The following is a 24,151-nucleotide window of genomic DNA, read 5'->3' on the forward strand; positions in this document are numbered from 1 at the left end:
CAACTTTGCACAAACTTGGCAATAACTTGGAGCTCAACGAGGGAGAGGAGTGTTAGGGTCGGCAACGCGCGTGTAATATCTCCGGTGTTGCAGGCGTCCATAGGCTACGGTAACTGCTTACCATCAGGCGGACCGTATGCTTGATTGCCACCGACGTGGTATAAAAGAAAAAATCAATTCATACAATATCCCCATAAGCTCCATACTTGTAGCACTTGGCATGAAAACTTAGCGTAGTCCGACTCTAAAACGCAATATTGACAAAAAGATGACAAAAAAAAACGTACTTACTCCCTCACGCTCGGTTATCAAACCGCTTTAATCCATTTAAACTGTAATCAGAAAGCTTTCAGAACGGCCCAGCGCGGAGTAAGCTCAAAATGATCCATTAGCGGATTTAAAATGCATTGGAATATCAAATTACTTGGGCGTAGGGTTCTGTTCATTGTTGTAGATGTTAAGGGTCTCCGGCAAGCTCGGTTCTCCATACAAACGTGGTTCCGCTCTCATTTTAAAACGACTAGCTAGATTCACTAGACTTATATTGACCGGGATATAGACCGTGATTACCTTTTGTATTATTTGTGAGCTCCCGATATTTCGACGCAGTTACATGCATCATGTTGTGTTTGGACAGACCAACGAGTGTGAACGCAACCGGACCAACAAGTGTGAATGCGACCGTTGGTAACGTTGAAAGTGAACGCAGCCGACGCGCAAGAATGAGGGTAGACAGAGCGCTGTCTACACAACTTTGACACCCACCCGCTATCTTCAGTCACCCGTGAACATGATGCATGTAACTGCGTCGAAATATCGGGAGCTCACAAATAATACAAAAGGTAATCACGGTCTATATCCCGATCAATATAAGTCTAGTGAAACTAACCGTGAATCATTCAAAACTGACTAGCTAGATTGCTCTAAAACTTTGTACATACAACAGGATAAGATATATCTATGTCTGAAATTAGTATATGTAGCTTCAGATACCATAGTTAAAAAAATACAACGAATTTAATTGTTTCATACAAATCTTGTTTTAGAGTTTTGAATGATTCACGGTTAGTTTCACTAGACTTATATTGACCGGGATATAGACAAAAGGTTATCACGGTCTATATCCCGGTCAATATAAATCTAATAAAACTTGTTTTGCTCTATTTCGTTAGTTTTATAAACTGGAGCTATATAAACTAATTTCAAACCTAGATATACCTCATGTCATTGTATGTGCAAAGTTCCATTACAATCCAACACCTAGTTTTAAAATGAGAGCGGAACTACGTTTGTATGGGAAGGTGCAATTTTAAGGTGGGATTCCACCAAAGTTCGGTGCAGCACATTTGTGAACATTTTGTACACGCACAAATAGTACACGTACTGAGTTGCACATCCGTCTCCACCAACAAAGCTATATGTAACTTTTGTAAACGTACATTGGAGTACACACGTACACGAAGATGTTCACCTAGAAATATAATCTTACTTACTTACTAACTTACTGCTGTGGCGCGACGACCCGAATTGGATCTTGGCCTCCGACACCAAAGTCCGCCATGCTACTCTGTCCAAAGCCGTTTCTGTCCAGTCGACGGCGCCGAGTTCGCTGAGGTCTTTCTGCACTTCCGTCTCTCCAGCGGTACCTTGGGCGTCCAGGCGGTCTTCGGCCACTTGGTAATTAATTGGTGATAAAAAAGAAATATAATCTGATAAATAAAAATGTATATCCGAAGTCCCAGATTTCTAAGATTTTGAACCAGCTATCTTTTGAGCTGATCATAGCATTAACACGCATATACATATGTTAATAATAAGAATAAAATCTTGCAAGTTGATTTTGACCTACTTATTTTTAATACAAGTATCGATCTGAAACTTCCTGGTGAAAACTAGTTTTAACTGATTTTTAGGGCTCCGTACACAAAGGGTAAAAACGGAGCCTATATACGGGAGTCTTAGGACTCCACTGTCCGTCTGTCCGCCTGTCCGTATGTCCGTCTGTCCGTCTGTCGGTCTGTCCGTCTGTCCGTATGTCCGTCTGTCCGTCTGTCTGTCACCAGGCTGTATCTCATGAACCGTGAAATGAAATGAAATGAAATATTTATTTGCTTAAACATGGTAATTACATACAGATGTTATAAATTAATTGATTTAGTATCACATGTTAAGCCAAAAAATGGCATGCAAATTTAAAACTGCTGAGATAGCTAGACGTTGAAATTTTCACAGATGATGTATTTCTGTTGCCGCTATAACAGCAAATACTAAAAAGTACGGAACCCAAGTCCGACTCGCACTTGCCGGTTTTTCTCAGTCAACTAGTTTCCACAGTCCTTCCGTAAAAATCCGTTGTTTCGACATTTGTGCTAGAAAGGGACAAAGTTTGACAGAGGTTTGCTAAGTTGTATGAAGCGTCACTTGGGTTAACCGGGTAAACCTGGAGTTACCTTGGTTACCAGTACATTTTGACACTGGGTTAACGGTATAACCGCTTAACGCCGGGATAGTGGGAATTAGCGCTAAAGGGGGTTAAAATGTACCTGGATTCCTATTGCTATCAAAATTCTTTGTTGTAACCTTTCATTCCACAACGGAACCATACTTTTACCCCATTTATCCCTAAAAATACCAATTCAGCTTTTCATCATACATAAATTATTAACCTATATTTCTGGCGTTTTTTTATCTTTTTCGGGTGACAACGTGAGAACGGATTGCCAGTGCGATGCTATCGCTTCAATGGACGCTATGATTTATATGGTGAGGTGGAAATGCTCTGTTTAACCCGACTGGAGAAGGGAGGTATAAATGATTTCCGAGTCTATGGCATTTACGCATAGGGAAATAATATGCCTATAATAATATTAAAGTAAAAGAATTTAAACATAAATGTGTGGGCCCTTTTTGGCTAAAAGGCTGTCCCATATCTTATGCCCTTTAGCTATTTTGGACCCGCCGTTTCTACCAGTTCGTCTGAACATCAGCCACGTGGTCGGCCTTTGCCTCTTGAGCCCTGCGGCCCGACTTTACTGTTCGTATGGTCCATCTGTCGTTTACGTCAATTCTTGGGATTATTTGTCAAGCGGACCCCAGGCTTCAGGCCGTGGCAATAATGCCGCGATAACGCGAGGGAGAAGAAGATGGTCCATCTGTCGTCCCTCTATATCTAGCAACGTGTCCTGCCCATCTTAAGGCGTATATACCTATAGGTATATTTATTACTCTAGCGCTCCCTACATGGCATGATTATGGCACGGTAACCCTTACTTACTAAATTGCATTGGAATTGAATTATTATTACAAGTTTAGTCACTGAATGGACCCCAAAATTAATTTCTATTACGACTACAATCATATAAAGTTAGTAATTCAGCACAAAATTAAGGACTATCAAATTAAACTTCCATCTTACTTCCGTGAATGTCTTTCTCGCTGAATAGGGTAAATGTTCATATAAGCGAACAAAGCGTATGCCCGACTCCTATTTCAATATTCAGAAGCTATGACCTCTTTACACTATACTATACGTACTTATTGTAATGAATTACCATTCATTCATCCTTACCCTCTAATCCCCTACTGCGACGTTGCCATCTACACTCTAACATAAGCTCTAATTTCTCACCTCAAAGTCCATTTTGAAACGTATTTTTTGTAATCATCTGCGAATACAACGCAAATATAACCATGCGTACAAACAAACCCATATAGCCTTCATAATAAGGTTGAAAATGGAAAAGCTGACAACGTGAGGCGTAACTAAGGTACTAAGTCAAAAAGCACTCGCGGCAAAGTTAAAGATGCGTTTGTTTTGGTTCTTGTACCATTGAATTAAGGTCGAAATGTGGGTTTTGGTGTGCGTGGTGAGGGGTGAATGAACTGGTGGCCCACGTGGCTTTGCAATTGCGCAGTTTTGAAGACCCCCTGCAGTAGGTTACGGCGTATATGGTAGGGTGAATGTGTCTGATGTTGACACCCCAAATATTTTCTGTCAAAACTTGTCCGGTGTTTAAATTTTTAACTCAATTGAAAACATCTATGTTAAAATTATATAATTACCTATTTAGTGATCGAGGAACAATAAAGAAACAGAAAATAACAAACAATAACTAGAATGGGCAAATAAATAAAACTTTATAACTAAGCGGTACTTGCACCATCCCACTAACTCGGGGTTTAAGCGGTTGAACCGTTAACCCAGTGTCAAATTGTACTGGTAACCATGGTAACTCCAGGTTTAACCGGTTAACCCTGGGTAAGTGGGATGATGCAAGTGGCGCTAAAAAACACAGTGTTACAAATAAAAAGTGCCCCTCAGTCCGCCTAAGTGCCACAGTTGCACCATCCGCACTTGACAGACTGATCAACGTCACCCGGCGCGCTGCGGCAGTTTACTATGAAACTTTCCATAAAATTTAGCGAACTCTTTAACGATGACAAACAGTTTGGTGCAACCGACCCTTAGTGGCTTATTTTTTATCAAGAAATTGGATTTTATATCAGTTAGCCTGTATTATTTACCGATTGTCAAAAAGGCGCTGCTATAAATTTTTTAACACCTTTTCCTGAAAACGTCACATATTACTGTGAAATTGCCAGCAAATTCGCTGAGCATAAACAGACATTTGGTTAATTCAGTATTAATCCATAATTTGCTTAATTCAATGAATTCAATCGCAAGCGTGGCCGCGGGCACTATTATAATTAACGATTAATTTGCGAACATAGATCTCTGCTAGAGAGCGCATATATTCCGCTTATTCATATGTAAAATACCTACGTACGTGTACGTAATAAAAAATACTAAACTATGCCAAACCGTGCCCTTCAGACTCATTTAATATTATTACGAGTATCATATGGGTCGATGAAGAGAGCGTCTTCAAACATGAGTTGAAACATAATGTTCCTAAATAGCAAAATGTGCCATTTTCAACCAAAAGGGTACTTATTGTCGCTTGTCAGTAAGACGCTATTTTGATATAGCTTCAATTAGAAATCAACCTTATCATTGGGATGGTTGGACGTGTGTTATGAATGCTTGAGGTCAAAGATAGATATAACTCCGTAATAGATGGATACAGTCTAAGGAAAAAACGTGCCTCGAAAATCAAGAAAATTTGATTCTCGTTCAGAGGGCGCTACTAGTTTTGGCCTACAGTCGTATAGATGGCGTTGACGGTTTCGTTTGTTATTTATCAATTTTAACGCATATCAGTGAGAGAACATGGGTCAAAATCATCAAAATAATTAATGCAAATAAAAAAAATCATTTATCTATATTTAAATACATTTTATCGTATTTTTACAAATCTTCAATTTTAGTTTTAAAGTGTGTCGACAGATGGCAGTGAATTTACTGGGGTTACAAAATTTACTATGACAGTACCGCTCTAGTATAAGTTACTCTATGCTTGAGGTTCTGCGAGACGATGAATGAACGGCCTTCTTCTGTTATATGTTAATTTTGATTTGTGTACTATGTGTATGAAATGTCTATTGGTTTCACAGTGCTTTGGATCACTATTATGCTGTGAAATATAATGAATAAAAAAAAAAATTAAAAAAAAAATCAACAAGCGACAATGTGGTACCTTTTGGTTGAAAATGTCACAAATGGTGACTTATATACTGGCATGCAACAAGAGCTATTTATATCTCTAGCGTCGAATGAGGGAATGACAGTTCATTTTTGGAAGTTTGGCACAATAATGGCACAATAGTAACATTGAAGTACCTAATAAATTACGGTAAAACATAATTTTACAGTACATATGGTGCTACTTTCTCGCACTAGTGCGTAAAGAGCACTTTTCGTCCATATGTCGAAAGTTTAAAGGGCCATATGTACTGTTAAACGTTGTACGATACACGTGCGAAAAGGTAATTCGCAACTCGTGTCGATTTAAAACACTCCCTGCGGTCGTGTTTTAATTAATCGCCACTTGTTTCGAATTTTCTCTTTTCCGCACTTGTATCGTAAATAACTATTTCAATTTTTTTATTTTATTAAGGGTCCCCGGCAAGGTCGGCCGCATTTCACCTTCCCATACAAACGGAGTTTACTTCTCAGAATACAGATAATTTAAGTTTTTCATACAAAACTTGTTTTTGCTCTATTTCGTTCGTTTTATATACTGGAGCTATATAAACTAATTACAGACCTAGATATACCTCATGTCATTGTATATGCAAAGTTTCGTTACAATCAAACATGTAGTTTTCAAATGAGAACGAAACTCCGTTTGTATGGGAAGGTGAAATTCGGCCGAGCACGCTGGGTACTCTTCGGGGCCTCGGGAGTCCTTTGTGGCTACCACCAGTTTATCACTGACATAAACGCTATCGAGAACTTATTTTCTATGCATCTCGCTCGTACTCGCATATTAGTGCGAGCGATATATATAGAAAGTAAATTACGTAGACGTTAGCGTATATATCAATTTTGACACTGTCAGTGACTCATGGTACGAGTACATCTAATCCATATATCCAATATTATACGCTTATGGTGGCGCTTTCACCCTCTGTCGCTTGCCAAGTCGGCGTAGCGTAGATAAACTACCGCGAATATAAAAAATACAAAATATCAATATCAGCCTCTTCGTCACTCGAATTTGCAATACCGATAGAGAGGCAAATAATGAAATCGCCGGCTTTCTAGTCAACTTTATGGCTGGTGCTTGACCCAACGTTGATGCAACTGAGCAGCGACGCCATTTTTCATAGCACTGACTAGTCGCCGACGCTGAAAAGACGCTAGCTAGTGGCTTACGGCCACGACATCGCGCGGCGGCGGCAGCGGCGAGCGGCGGCCATAGGTTGGAGCGAGACACAGCGATCGGACCTTTCGTTCCCACCTATGCTGCGCGATGTCGTGGCCGGGCCGTTAGTGTGCCCCCGTTCGCATTAGACGCGATCTAATGAAGGTAATCGGTATTGGTGAAGCATTAGGTGGGTTGGTAATTAAAATTATTGACACAAACAGAGCTGGTTATGTATTCATGCAATTGGCCTACGGACTTATTAAAAATAAACACGTTACAGTCAATACCAATTATATATCGAACGTAGTAACGTTAAACAAAATGGTTTTATAATATTTAATAATAATAGTAATAATCATAAGAGTAATAGAGATAAAAGTTAAAAACCTGCACGATGGCCATTTCTTCCGCTGCAGCGGTTTTGATAGCCGATACTGTGCAAGACTTAACTTCTATGAAATTATAACGCATAGATAACACTCGCACAGTCTGTGGTATCAAAATCGTTACAGTTATCTTGGTCTAACTATAACGAATTTTGTTGACAACACACATAGCTCAACATACACTAACAACTACTAGAAACAATAGAACTGCTCTGAAAAATGCTTACTTTAAGCATTTCGGTGACGCATACAGTTCCACAAATCCCCAAAACAAATACAACAAAAATTGTCCGGCAAGTTGGAAATCTTCAGCAAACTGCAAGACGTGTCGAGAGCCAAGTCCGGCGTCCGGCGTCCGACACGTGTTGATTCTTATGCCGGATTGCTTTTTGAGAACGTGAATTCATGGGTCTATTTTTAAATGCACCTACATTCTGTGAAGTTATGAACGAAATATATGTACTTTATTACGAAAAAATTTAAAAAATAGATAGATAAAGTTTCCTATTTTGTACAACATAATTGTAATTTCACCGCATGTCCTAAAAAATCTTCCTCCTAGCTAGGGAAACATAACTCAACGGAAAATTACATACATTTTTTATCCCAAATTGGAATTTCGTGTTTATTCCGCCCCGTAAATCGACATCAAAATAAAATTCAGCCTATGGAATATAGAGGTAAGGTAAAACAAATTAAAATTGAAATTTTTTTTTAATACAGTTGCTCAAAAAGTGCTACTTTACGTAGCTGTTTAGCGTGCGGAAAGTTGGTTTTCGCGAACTAGTGCTTTTTACTTTTCCAATTTTTTTTAATTTATTCTTGTTCCAATTCAAGACTACTTATTGATGAGTGTTAATATTAGTATCCTTTAAACGTCGTAATCAACATAAAAACCTATTATTAATGTAAGAATACGAAAAATATACATATTTTATATTTTATTACATTCTACACATACTATCACACTCTTCATCATTATAAGGCTGTATCTCATGAACCGTGATAGCTAGATAGTTGAAATTTTCACAGAAAATGTATTTCTGTTGCCGCTATAACAACAAATACTAAAAAGTACAGAACCCTCGCTGCGAGTCCGACTCGCACTTGGCCGTTTTTTTAACACATAAAACTTCACCGATAGTTAGCTCAAAGGTTATCTTGTGCACTAGCATGCTTAAGAGCGGTTTATATATACAATTCAAGATTAAATAAATAAATAAAGATAAGCTGATGTAACAAATAAAACTATGTCTAGGCATGGTGTATTTTAAAACTAAGTAATTCTATATTACTAGACGAAACAGCAATACATTTAACTGAAAATCTGAATTAAATATTAAGATAACTGCGTCATACCCTACAGTCCGCAACCGGCACCTTTACCCCAGAAGGGTTGTATTTAGGTGACCCAGTTGCGCCCTTCGGCTGCACTCTGCAATCACATCAGCGTCATCCCTGCGTGTTACATGTTATATAACTGTTATGTAACCGTTACATGAGCACTTGCTGTTTTTATACGACGTTAATTAGCTTAATACTTTTTTTAGGCTTCCGTACCTCAAAAGGAAAAAACGGAACCCTTATAGAATCACTCGTGTGTTTTCATTCATTCATTCATTTATGTGTCTGTCTGTCTGTCTGTCCGTCTGTCTGTCTGTCTGTCCGTCTGTCACAGCTTATTTTCTCCGAAAGTACTGGACCAATTAAGTTGAAATTTGGGTCATATATGTAAGTTTGTAACCCTAAGATGGGCATGTAACGTAAACAAATGAATTTTAAAAATGGGGCCACTTTTGGGGGGTAAATGAGAAAATTAAAAAATAAAGTTTTGAAACTATATCGTGTTACATATCAAATGAAAGAGCTTGTTATGAGTATCTCAAGTACATTTTTTAAATAATTTTAAGATAAATAGTTTGGAAGTTATTCAAGAAAATAGGCAAAAAATGGACATTCCCCGCCCTTTATCTCCGAAACTACTTGGTCTAAAATTTTGACAAAAATACACAAAATAGTTCTTTTTCTATAGTCTATAGATAACAGGAAAACCTACATGGACATGGACATGGGCAGTCAAGCGTGAGTCGGAGTTAATTACTAAGTTAATTACTAAGTTTTTTAAAGAAAATTCACTCACGTTTCACATAAAAAATTGGCATTGTTAAAAATTGTGTAAAGTACGGAACCCTTGGAACGCGAGTCCGACTCGCACTTAACCGGTTTTTTTTTTTAAATATGTACCTAATTTTACAGCTGTGTGAAATATAATAGCAGTAAATAAGCACGAATAAGAAAATTAATCTGGATCTTTAAAAGTTTAAGATATGTGGTGCCAAGGGGAGTGGATGAATCTAGAGACTCTGCCAAAGATTTACTCAAAGAGATATATATTGCTTTGGTACAGTCCGTCATAATTTACTGTATACCTATCTGGGGAGGCGCAGCCAAAACGCGTTTCTTACAACTGGAACGTGCACAGCGCAGCCTATTAAAGGTCATGTATTTTAAGAAAAAAAGATTTCCCATTAAAAAACTATATAGTATGACAAAACTTCTTTCCATAAGAAGATTGTTTATTCTTTACATAGTTCTGAAAAAATATAACTTATTACCATATGATAACACTTGCACACAAAGAAGACGAATGTATAAAGTTGCTACTGTACCTCAAAATAATACTAAATGTGCAAAACGGCATTACGTAGCATTATCTGCACACTTATATAACTTCTTTAACAAACACCTTAATATTCACAGTAAAAACTATTATGAGTGCATAAAGATTATACCGGCTTGGCTTTTAACACAGACATATGAGGAAACAGAAGAATTGCTCATTTGACTAACCTATTGAACATAAAATACACACAGCCGTACAAAAAAATTTCACACCCACTCACACACACACACACACACACACACACACACACACACACACACACACACACACACACACACACACACACACACACACACACACACACACACACACACACACACACACACACACACACACACACACACACACACACACACACACACACACACACACACACACACACACACACACACACACACACACACACACACACACACACACACACACACACACCTTTTGCATGTCTTGTATAAAGCTTCTCAGCATTTTTATTGTAACATTTGTAACTGTAAGTAAATCTTAATGTAATATTTACCTAGCATAAATACCTACTCATAAATGTAGCACGCGCTATTGTTAATATTCTCCAGATAAGGAAGGGCGGTACCTCCTGGCACAGGCTTTTAAAGCTTAAAAGGAGGTTCCAACCACTAATTTTTAAGATGATGAGATTGTTAAAGAAAATAAACATTTTTGATTTTGATTTTTGAAATAGGAAAATGAAAATTAGGGGAAAACTATAAATTTAGATCAATTATATTGTTTTTTTTTATAATAGGGAATATTACGCGAAACTATGCGCAGGTGGCGCCACTGCTCTCGTCTATCGCGAAACAAGAAAATCGAAATTTCGTTATGTAACATCTCTGTCTCTCTTGCATATTCGAGCATATTTTATTATCTCTAAAAACTTGTCAAAAACCTGTTAAAGGTACAGTATGTATAATAAGTTACTCTATGGTTTACTAAAAAGGCTAGTGCTGCACTCTAGTGGTAGAACATTGCAGTAATATCCCCTATTCTTCTGCATTACTTGACATTGTTTTAAAAGTAACTGTAACCTTTACTTAAATAATATTGGAAATATAAAAAACCTACATGAAAATCGACTTTTTTACTACCTCGCGGAAATTCTTATAAAAACGTAACAGTAACAACCTACGAAAAAGAGTAGATTGTGTCACGAGGGAGCAATATGACATATTTACGGCGAGGGCGTACATTGAATCTTGAACGAAGCGAAGGATTCTATAATGGAATCCTGAGCGTAGCGAGGGATTCTAAAATATTATCCTGAGCGTAGTGAGGGATTCAAGTGTTAACGACCAAGGTGGAAATAATTTTGCTACCATGTGACACATACTATTTTTCACATCACCTATAAGGAAATTGTTATGTTCCAAAATATCATTTAACCTAAAAAAATTGTATGCAAAAAAGAAAAAAAAAAACATGTCCTATAGAACAGATATGTGCCAGTTTGATCCCTCGTAGCAGGGAAGAAAAGTGCCACTTTGATCCCTCCTAGCGGGGAAGATAAAGCCCTTTTTCGAATAGGTGATGTAAAAAAACAATTGTGTACTATAATTGTAATTTAGTATCTTGTTTATATTTAAACCCATTTTATTCAGATTTTTTTTTTCTATAAGACGATCTTCGTTTCAGTGTATTAGTGTATTCGGACTTTGTTGTTGATTTTTGACCGACTACTTTTGTGTTCCCCAAACAGTGACATTTATTCTACGATTCAATCGAAGTTTTTTGAGTTGGGTCACTACCTCAACTATGTGTATTTTACAAAAAAAAGAAACGTCGGTAAAAGTGTAAACAGCCCAAACCAACAATAAACACCCCAACAAAATAACTAAAATAAGTTCCTCACGGGCAAAGAGTAGTAAAATTATAAAGAGCGTTAAACTCCGTAAACTTATTAATACTATTAATTAGTATCCTAATAAAGCAAAGAATACACTTAAGAAAGCACTGATTAACACTAACTAATGTAAGTTAAAACTAATATAAAATAACATGTAAGCACTAACTAACTAAAACCTATAACACATATTAATTAAGGCTAAGCTTAGTTAAAATAATCTCAAAATATAGAGATTGTAACTGAGTTAAGACGAATGTTTGTACCTAGCCTCTTATATAATAAACAGTTTAATTTTTTTTTTTTTTTTTAAATACTTAGCTTAAGAAAATGTTTGCCACACCCTGCTGGGGTCCATGTGATACTTACTTATATACTCTGTATTTTTTTGTAACAACTTTTTACCATGGTGCAATAAACGATATTATGATTATGATTATTATATGTCCGCAGCAAGCTCGGCCGAATTTCACATTCCAATACAAACGGAGTTTCGTTCTTATTTTAATACTACGGGTTGGATTGTAATGAAACTTTGCACATACAATGACTATGCTTATAATAGTTTATATTATAGCTCCAGTTTGTTTATATTAGACATCCAGATGCAAAATTGCATGGCTACATTATGAATGGCATTTATTTATAAAGTGACCATTTACTTTTGCGGCTGGGTGTACAGCGAACTGCAAATTGCATGCAAGTTAGTATAATGGAAAATACAATTCATTCATAAACTAGGTATACATTTTTGCAATTGTGTATACATGCTATGGGCCACCCCACACTAGCGTCTTCTGAGCGTCGCCGTCTAGTCAGCGCTATTAAAGATGGCGTCGCTGCGCAGTTGCGCCAACGACGTGGCCACACGTTGCGTCAAGCAGCAGCCATAGAGTTGACTACACGCCGACGCTAAGGAGACGCTAGTGTGGAGGGGCTCTATAGCTTTATTCCTATCGGTGGTTACACTGGCTGCGTAGCCAACATGCCAATCGCTTATGCCCCGTAGTGATCGAAACGCAACTGTCACTGTTGCACTAATATAGAAGAGTGATAGAGAGACACAAAGCGTTCCGTTGTCGTAGCGATAGCGATTGTCACCTTGACTAGGCCAGCTGGTTACTCTACTAAAGTTATTAGTTACTCCAGACATTCATATTTATTCTGTCTTTTGATTAACTCATAATTAATTTGGCTGAGATAAATAATTCTTGGCTTTTACCCTGCCACGTCTCGTCTAAACTTCCAGAATGATTAAGAAAAACCTGTCATGTCGTACTGGAAATTGTCACTCTTCTATATTTACCATCCTCCGATACAAGTAAATATTTGAGCAAGCAATCACATCGGCGTCTGACAGTGGCAGACTGTGTAAATATTGGAGATTTCATGCATCGCCGATAAGTGTGTAAAGTGCTTAGGCTGACATCTCCGGGTGTAGGACTCTTGGCCTAAGTCGAAAAATAAGAATGTTTGACATTTACCGTTATTTTTACACGACTGCCCAAAAAAAGAGTGTAATGTTTTTTTGAGGTTCACGGTTTGGAAATTAGAAAAATTCCTTTTTAAGAATCGGTTACAATTTGCGAGTTTGCCTCAAAACTAATTTTACTTAGAATTGCTTATTTATTGCTCCAAACCACAGCGGTGATAATCCGTTCAGTTAATAGTCACTCGAACCTTGACGCCGCCATATACAATTGAAATTGCGCTCTTATTTTAAAACGGCATTATCTGATAACATGAAATTGACATGAACATATAGCATATACTCCACATAATAATAATAATAGGCCTTTTTTTCAGTCTCATTGTCCACCCAAGTATCATGCAGAAGTATTGAATTTGGTAGATGAGAGTGATCTCTGCTGAGAATAATTGAAAACAGAAGGGGAGACATGTTGGGCCACTTGATACGGCACGATACTTATATAAAGTCTATAATAGAAGGAAGAATAGAAGAAAGGGGAGGCAGAGGAAGAGACGTGCGTTTTTGGACCAAGCCAAAGAGAAAATCAACGTAGTGACGTATCAGGAGCTCAAAACAGTGGCAGAGAGAAGAACGGAATGGCGGTTACTCCACCGACAAAAGCCAGGCTCTTAAAAGTTATGATGATGATGTCAACCCAAACTTCAATCCATAGACCGTTATACTGTTCACTTTTTCTACAATAGTCCCATGCCTGCAAGCTGCGACCGGTTCATGGGTGTCTATTGTTGCGCCTGTGAACGGGTTTTTCTTTTTAACCTGACTTGGGCTCTATGGCACTAGGGCCATTAGAGCGGTAGGACTGTGTGGGGGGATGGTAGCCTGGGGAAAATCCAGGACCCTTCCGCATCACACGAGACGGTTTTGCTACGCTGGAATACTTCTAAAGAGTTTTCGCTCCAGTAAAGGGAATCGAGCTAATGGGAGTTTTGACGCTGGTTCGCTTTTCCAGCAGGCGTTAAAGCTCTCCAAGGGGCCTCTACGTGTTAGATCTATATCCCCACCCAATACTATCAAAAGACCGGGATTTATAGGCCCGTGAAATCCAAGGAGAAACAAATAATAGGACGCGTCCACATGCACAATACATAACAAAAACTAGTACCTGACCTAAGCCTATGGATGCCTGATACTAGTTTTTGTGGCTAGAAATTGTAATACAAAAAAATTTGTAGTAGAACTTTTTCATACGAGTACAAAACTTGTACACACTGTTTTCTTTGCTTTACAGTTTATATAAACGGACCATGAGATAATTCTTGAATTGCAAACAATTGTAGCAATTCTATTCATCTACTCACAACTTGCTTTACAAACAGAACTTGCTTTAATCAAGTGCTAAGGACTCCAGTAATAAAACTGGCGATAAAATGTTAGCAAACAATGTACTTACAGCACACACTTAACTAATATAGACTTTATCTCGTAGCCGTAAGGACTAGGAATGGTCAATTAAATGTGCAACAATGAAAGGAAAGCACAGCGCAGTTACTGTTCAAAAGAGCCCAATAATTGCCCTTACTTTACTATTAAAGGAGAATAGTCTTAAATGTATACAGGGTGGAAGAAATCAATGAAATTTGTCTGAGAGCATAACGTAAAAATAAATACCTACTACATCGGTGGCAAACAAGCATACGGCCCTGATGGTAAGCAGTCGCCGTAGCATATGGACGCCTGCAACTCCAGAGGTATTGCGCTTTGCGGATACAAATTTGTAGGAGTAGTATTTTCGAACACGCTTAAAAAGGTCCAGTAAGAGTAATATGCTTTAAAATCAATTTGCTTTATGACGTCTGAGGAGGGATGAATGTCATATAGGCAAAATAATGTTAGGGATAAATGTTGATGGACGGAGAGCGAATGGTAGACCCAAAAAACGATGGATGGATTGTGTGAAAGAGGATATGAGAAAGAAAGGAGTGAGTGCTGAGGTGACGAAAGATAGAGGAGAATGGAAGAGAAAAACATGTTGGGCCGACCCCACATAACGTGAGATAAGGGCAGGAAGAACAAGAGAAGAGGAGAGATGCATAACGCAGCGTACTACGTAGGCGAACAGCACGCGAATGCGAAGAGGCGCGGCGCGGGGGGAATCAATCCTTTGATACCCTATAGAAGTGTCCTACGTGGGCGATCTCATTGCGAACGCGAACGCCTACGTAAGATGTAGCGTAACACTAACAGAACTCTTCTTCTTCCTCCTTCCCTTAGTCCCAGTTCTATCTGGGGTCGGGCCTCCTTGTACGGCGGCGCCAGGACGCTCTATCCTGGGTTGTCATAGGGGTAAGGTTCTGGGCTTTCATCTCCCGCTTGATATTGGACCACCATGTGTCGGGAGGTCTTCCTCTTCCCAAGGATTTAGTGGGGATATTTAGGACGGATTTAACTGGGAAATGATCATCTCGTCTCATGATGTGGCCGTACCATCTAAGCCTACGTTCCTTTACTTTGTCCATGATAGGGGCCACTCTGAAAGAGCCTCTCACGTGCTCATTGCGTATTCTATCAAGACGGGTAACACCGCCTGCCCAGCGCAGCATCTTGATTTCCGCTGTGTGCAACTGCTGTTCGTGCTTTTTTGCCATTGTCCAGCACTCCGCTCCGTACATCATAGCAGGTCGGACAGCCGTCTTATAGATCTTGCCCTTAGTTCGCACTGGCATACGGGTGTGTTTAAAATGATTGTGTTTGTCATTTAACGCTACGTTTGTAGCGCTTTGTATTAGCTGATAGCATATTTATTTGCTGTTTATCGAAAAGGCTTCGTAGAGGAGTACTTAGGTATCTACAATAATGTTGTGATAATATGCGCATGTGTATTATGGACTCGTAATGCATGGTAATTATAAGATGTAATGCTTTGAAAAGATGTGTCCCACCAAGTTTCTTGCCAGTCCCATGTTGGGATACCCTCCTCCAATAGAGGGGGGGGATTTAAAACTTCTCGAGGCAGAGGTTTAGGGTTAGAGCCGGGTGACGGTGACGGTTGACGTTCATAAGCGCATTGTAATATGCATACTTGAATAATAAACTATCTTTATCTTTATCTCAACGAATGAATAAATTTTAAGGAACTTTCATAATGATCTGCTTCGTTCCTTCCCCCCTGTATAAAGCTACCACTCACGAGTTTTCGCTTTTGTTCAGTACTTACGATCTCTCGAAAGGAAGGTATTATGTACACCGAATTACATATATATTTACGACCTTTTACTTTTGTATAGTAACGTAGCTAATTGCAACGTGTTTCCAAAGAACTGGGAAGATACTTGTGCAGTTTAGAATAGGGGGATAAAAGTTTACTAGATATTAAACTGGGGAATTGTAATGGCAATATAAAAGCGACTGTGATGCATTTTGCTGTTATGTTAAGCTTTTTGAAAAATAACATCATAAACCTTCAGTGATGCTTTCAAAAACCATAAATAACGGCCAGCATAGTACACTACCTACGATACAAGTACGAAAAATTGGAAACTAGAAACGAGTGGTGATAAATTAAAACACGACCGAAGGGAGTGTTTTAAATCGACACGAGTTGCGAAATACCTATTCGCACATGTATTACAGTACATATGGCCCTTTAAATTTTCGACATAGCTCATAATGTAATGTGTGTAATGTGCTCATTATCGCACTAGTGTGGTAAAGTAGCCCCATATGTACAGTCGAAGGCAAAAATATCGACCCAGACAAATGGCTCAAAAATATGTGACCACGATTTTATTGTCTAAGATGTAAGAGCGTACACATATTTTTGAAACTTTGTGAATGTGTATATATTTATGCCCTTGACTGTAAATGTTATTTCGCGATTTCGGCATTGGTCCCATAATACAAGTTGTTAGTATGACCTATAAAGTCACTACGAAGGCTGTTGATTAAAATTTCAATCTGTATATTGACTCATGATCTTACTGGCTATGTGCATAGTACGCGATAAACGTGCTAAAAGTAGCAAAAATATGAATTTTTGAGGGTTATTATTTTTAAACTATTTATTTAACTGTGTCCGTCAGACGGGTACCACTATGCACAAATACAATATTTAAAAACATAAGGCGTAAGAGCGTTCTTAGAAGCCCTCACATTAAGCTTCCGATTTCTTCACTGCTCCATTTAAATTTAACATCCTGTATAAAGGTCTTAATAAGTTTAACTGCCGTTAACCGGGAATCATATCGCCCGCCTACAATCCCGATTCATCCACACCTATCCCAGTTAACAAGCCATTTCAATTCTCGAAGCCCCACCATTCTGTCGTATCCCTACACGGCCATATATTCCGACTCCTATGTGCTGCCAACAAATAACCTTCAAAACGTCCTATATCACACAAAACATGTATTAAGATACGACGTTTCGTTGTTAACTATTTTAAAGCGTGATAATTTCGAAAATGGCGTATGTGACTGTGAAACGTGTGTATAAATACGACGTTTTGTAGTTGTATAAGAGGATTGCGCGGAAATTCCACATGGGCGGTGAACAGGACCCATAAATCTGTCTCCACTGTGCTACCGTGTTCATTTACATATAACTCTGCTTTTGTATATGTCTGTTTGTTAATTTATTTTGGTTTCCGGTAAGTTTTTTAAACGGAAACGTTAAAAAGGCGTGGGTGGTATATTTCGTACTTTGTCACTCTTATATAAGTATATTATGTGGGTTAAAGACAAGTAAATAATTAAATAATAAAAGTTGTGTATAAATAGTAATTAATCTCATGCATAAAGTTTATATTTGAACGATATATGTTTTATTCGGATGTTTGTTACCGTTATATCATGTTACAAATGCATTTCCGTTTTTAAATTACCATTTAATTACTTAAAATTATAAATAAAAAGTACAAAAATTTGCCCGCGAAAAGCTAGTGAGCGAAACGCTCGGAACGCCACGTGACGTCACGCGTTCGACAGATTAGTGTCATTAGTAGCAAACGTCAGTTGGGCCGCCCAACGTGTGACGTCTCCACGCTCTGTCGAATTCGCGCCAAAAATTATGAGCGTTTAAACCGCTCAAAAATTTTCAACATTTTAAATATTTTTTAATAAAATAATGTTAAGGTTTACAAAAGTATTTTTATCATTTCCGGTGTTCCAACGATATAAATTATGAATTCAAAAATAAAAATAAATTCATGCATGGAGCTAATTATGTTAGTTACATGTTATGTTATGTATATGTGGTATATGTAAAGCGAGGTTTAGACTAGCAAGAACTTGCATGAAATTTACGTAACTGACTACTAAGGTAAACTGCATTCAAAAGTTTGATCAGATACCGCAATGTAATGAAAATTGCATGCAAGTTCTTGCTAGTCTAAACCTCGCTTAAGGTTACTTATTGCTCAGATTTAAAAAAGGGGACGGCTGCTGCCCCATACAAGCTTAATCCCATTTTCCTCTCTGGATATTGACATTATGCAAAATATGTTTGCACAACTTGATATATATTAACCATAGCTATGCCCCTACGTTTCAGTTTTTTCCATTTTTTCATTATTGTAATAATTAGGACCGAAAAACAGATCTCATACATTAAATGCTAACTTTTATAATAATTAAAAATTCCAAAAAATCTAACGTTCCAACATGTTGCTATACAACACATAGCGTGCTTGATAAACAACGAATTGTGGCAAAATATTATCAATAATGTTAATATCTAGAGAGGAAAATGAGGGCTACGTTTGTATGAAAAGGCGATTTCGCGCGGGTCCTCCACTTTCCTTTACAACTTATTTTGATCTTATTTTGACACAACCTTAAAGATCGCTCGCGTTGAGTGGTGCATGCGTAATGAAGTGAAATTTGTGCGTGAGATGCGCGCCAATCATGAAGACGATCGTCGAGGTCGTATCAAAACCAGTTCAAAACCGTAACAAATTGTCAAATCGGAATCAGTCTCATGTTAATGTCGTGTGGGTCGGCATCGATTAGCCAAGACCAATGGCTCATGATAAAGCCTCTCATTATGGAATGTATATAGCTATCCATGCCGTAATCGGCAACGGTGTTGGCTAATTACGAGCGTGTGCTCTAATATGACTGGCAGCCAAACTTACTTTTAATAAAAAAATACATATTAAATATATTAATAACGGGTCACTCACGTATTTTAAGTCGAAAAACGCTCGACATGTTTCACTCCGTACCGAGGAGTGTCATCAGGAGCTTGCGTTGACGGTGACGGACCGGCGCAGACTGCGGGCGGATGTGTTATGGTTAGCGCTGTTCATAACTACACCAAATTTCAAATCGATAGCTTCAGTAGTTCTCGAGATATTTAGCAATGCGACAGATAGACGGACAGACGGACAGAGTCGCACCATAAGGGTTCCTTTTGTACCTTTTTGGTAGGAACCCTAAAAACTCTATCACAGGTGGAACTTCAGATGGTACGTAACTGCATTGGCCCGTTGAATTGTCAAAATAACATCAGCTCGAATAGAACAGATCCTTATCTTTATTTCCCCTGCCGACTGTACAACCGGAACTGTTTACGAAAACGTCGTTAATATGCGCCGCATTGTACGAACTTGGCGATAACGCTTGTCGAAACAATGTCTTGTATTCGATTGTTCTCAAGTTCTGTTTCCAAATGGTGCTATTCCAATTTGATGGTAGGCTAATGGCTCAGAATAACCAGTATTCCTTAAGTGCAACAGTGACAGTTGCTTTTCGTTTGCTACGCAGCGTAAGCGACTGGCATGTTGGCTACGCGGCGTGATTGTTAATTTTTCCTAAAACAGATACTCTAATCCAAATTGTTATATATCTCAATGTCATATTACTCTGGCTGGTTCTAGAGGTTCTTGCATCGGAGTTTCACAGACATATCGATGCAAATAAAGGTAAATTCATGATGTCATTCATATACTAAAGAACAAGTGACCAAGCCCTCCGGCAAAGGGCGGACACGCTATACATCAAACATCACTCGCGTTTCTATGTGTGAACGGCACGTCCGTACACGCGTCATGCGTCATAGTGTAAGTTGCTTAAAAATAGTACTGAAAGCACGCCAGAAGTCCGCCAGATTTCTGTCGCGGGGCGAGGTAATTCGAGTCGGGGCGGGATGTGCGTGGCCGTTCTGTATGATAATACTATTACTTATTCTGTGCCTCCGGTGGCCGAGGCCGGAATCGAACGCCCGTCTTCATGCAGCTTACGCGGGTTAGCGCCCTAACCCCTAGACCACCCGGCCACGGCGGTACCCGTCTCAAATTTTCTAATATATGCAATCTTTGAACTAGGCGCCTTGACCAACTCTTAAGTATAAAAAACTAAACAATTTGATTTGTTCACTAATTGTATCTATAGGTTATGTTTTAGAGTCATAGGCAAGTTAACTTAATTAACTTCAAGGTCATGTTACACTGGTCAGAGCAATCGGTTTGCGACGACTCCAGAATATAATACACGGGCTGGTCCTAGAGGTTCTTGCAATGGCGTCTCACAGACGCATCGATGCATTCGAATACATTGTGCGATGAATAGAAACAATAGGTAATAGTCAAATCTGCTCGTGTGGTGCCCAGCTATAGAATAGCAGCAACCTATTTCCTTTCTAGGTGTCAAAAAACCGGCCAAGTGCGAGTCGGGCTCGCGCACGAAGGGTTCCATACCATTGCGCAAAAAAACGGCAAAAAAATCACGTTTGTTGTATGGGAGCCCCAACTTAATATTTATTTTATTCTGTTTTTAGTATTTGTTGTTGTATGTTTTATGTGGATTTTTTGTGCAGGTTCAATTTTGATAATTAACTCCCAATTCCATAAGTGACGATATATTCACCTAGTACCCTTAAGAAATACTAGGTACTAAAGTTTAATACTTAGCCGAGTTTTTTTAAATGCACATATATTTTACTTTCCTCGTATTCGAAATGAAATGAAAAGTAGAGTGTTTAACTCGGGTGAAAGGCACCATTTCAGTCTCAAACTTTTGGCGCTCTCACTGCGATCGAGCGCCAAACTAATACCTCGACCGAAATGGGTGCCTTTCATCCTGTTAGCTAACGGTGGACTGTATAATTAGATGGAATGATAGAAACACGTATTATAAACAATACCTTTAATTAAAATATTAAACAGAAAATACGGCACAATATTTTATATGTGACAAAGGCAGACTGACGTATCAGAAAGAACCTGACATACAAGAAGAAGTAAATAATATTTTACGAAATAACGTTCGAAGGAGGTCACACGCCAGCCAGTCGCCAACACATCCCTTAGTTAACAATCCAGGTACTATTTTCTCGCAAGAAAGAACTTAGCGAACACGAAGGCGTAAAAATCTGGTCCTCAATAATAAAATATTCCGAACACAATGTTTCTACAATAAACTATTATATAAAATATGCGTTTTCTCTAACTTTCTCGAATATTTAACTCGTCTTTAGTCGTTATAAATATTTTATGACGAGACAAAATAAAAGGGATATTGTTTACATTTTCTTATTAAGGGTTATGCTACACAGATTGAATGTTCCCAAGCTATTTTACACGATTTCTGAGTCTCAGGCAAATTCTGCATTACAGAATGCATAAAGTATGTTTTTAAATATATCATTTATACACTACTAGCGACCCGCCCCGGTTTCGTACGGATAGTTCAACTAATTTACACAAAACCCTTACAAATTATACATATGAACCTTCCTCTTGAATCACTCTATCTATTAAAATAATCCCCATCAAAATCCGATGCGTAGTTTTAAAGATCTAAGCATACATAGGGACAGACGGACAGACAGCGGAAAGTGACTTTGTTTTATACTATGTAGTGAAGAAGTTTCACATAATGGCAATCGGCACTCGTCGTTAGCAGAGCATATGAAATGTTTACGAACTGTGCGGTTTCAAAAGTATTCCCTTTACCACCGATGTTGTACCTCTTTTGTGTGTACAATAAGGATCTTGATCGATTTTTTAGTATTTTTTAACGAGAACGATTTTTTTCTGCTCTATACAGCACAACCAAGATTGAACCCAAGATTCTTTACCACCACACACAAATGTAAGTTTAGAAACGCCTCACACAGAATCAGTTTTTAGCACGGACGAAAAAGAAAACTTATTCTTTTCATTACAGCAACTCATTCCACGAAAATGTCGCTTACGTAACACTTTTGTCTTGTATGGCAGCTACCTCATTTAAATCCATAATGCTCGAGAATATACTGCCAATTTGTTAGCCAAGTCATGAAAATATTACCAGATTCAATATCGCTTTCTAAGCATTTTCAGAATTAGAAGCATGGCGTTACGTAAACGATATTCTCATGGAATGCCTAACGATGGAATGCGACACATATTTCCCACTGCAAACCTAGCCTTAAGCCCGCTCGTCTAATATAACAATAAAATGCCAGGAATGCAAAAGGGATGGCTGGAATTTTGCGCGCTGAAAATTATGTCAATTTTATAATGGTTGCCTTTGTGTACTGCGAGAACGTTTGGGGTTCCTCGGGCTATAATGGCCACTTTGCGGGGGTTGTCAAACGATGAGATCGTGTGTTATTTTACGTAAATATGTAGCAAGTTATTCTGTCTGGATGTTCCATCTAAGGCCCTTCGCCGACTTGAGCCGGTGCACGGAGCAGGACTGACACAGACGTGTGCGACGGATTTCACCTACTGTACAACTGTGGACTTTCTTGTTACCAAAGAAAGATATAACTCCGTAATAGATGGATACGGTCTAAGGAAAAAACGTGCCTCAAAAATCACGAAAATTTGATTCTCGATCAGATGTCGCTACTACCTTTGGCCTACTCTCGTATAGAGGGCGTTGACGGTTTCGTTTGTTATTTAACAATTTTAACGCCAATCAGTGAAAGAACATGGGTCAAAATAATAAAAATAATAAATGCAAATAAAAAAAACAACATTTATCCATATTTAAATACATTTTATCGTATTTTTATAAATCTTCATTTTTAGTTTTAAAGTGTGCCGATAGATGGCAGTGAATTTACTGTGGTTACAAAATTTACTATGACAGTACCGCTCTATAATATTATATCCTCTTTGATACGTAGTAATATGAGTTCAATGATTTCAGCATGTCATTTTAAAATGAGAGCATGTTTTGTGACTTAACATAATGATGACATCCAGCGGGAATAAAAGGTCCTTGGTAAAGAGTGATCGTCTTGGCGGGGGCACTACCGTGCCGCCAGATGTTGCTGTTCATTGTGAAATGGCGTTTATTGAAATGAGTTGACAGCTGTCAGGAGTGTCAGGGGTATTTTTAAGGTTGAAAGGTTCATTTTGTGATGTGTTCGAGAAAAACGTGGAGCTCTAGGGACTGTGAGAAAAATTTGGCTTTCATAGTTATTTGTTTTACAAGGGGGCAAAGTTGTTGTTTAACCGCTAGTGCTAATATTGACACCCGAGCAAGCGAAAGATTCCATAATTGAACCACGAACGTAGCGAGTGGTTCGAAAAGTAGAGTCTTGAGCGTTGCGAGGGTTTCAAGGCACGAGGGTTACGAACAAGCCTACTTTCGTCACTCCAGAGAGTGACGGAAGTGCGACTTTCCTCACACCAGGGAGTGAAACAAAGTAGCTTTTTAATTTAGTGAAGGCCATGAACTGCCATTTCATACTTCGGTGTCTATTACTAATTAGAAATACATTTTAACCTTTTAATATGTTCTCACTACTGAGGTGAAAAATTATATGTGTCACACGAGAGCAAAGTTATTTTACATCACGTGTTTTTGAGTCCCTCGCTACGCTTACTCGGGACTCAAAATCAACACTCGCAAGAAAAACCAACTTTCCTCTCTTGTTGCACAAATAACTATTTCACCTCAGCAGCTCGAACAAGCCTACTTTCCTCACCCCAGGGAGTGAAACAAAGTAGCTTCTTAATTTATTGAAGGCCATACTTTTATTACTATTTTTATTATTATTATTTATCTCCACGGGACTTAATCGCGTAAAATAGTT

Source organism: Cydia strobilella, chromosome 18 (genome assembly GCF_947568885.1).
Source record: "Cydia strobilella chromosome 18, ilCydStro3.1, whole genome shotgun sequence".
Taxonomy (NCBI): Eukaryota; Metazoa; Arthropoda; class Insecta; order Lepidoptera; family Tortricidae; genus Cydia; species Cydia strobilella.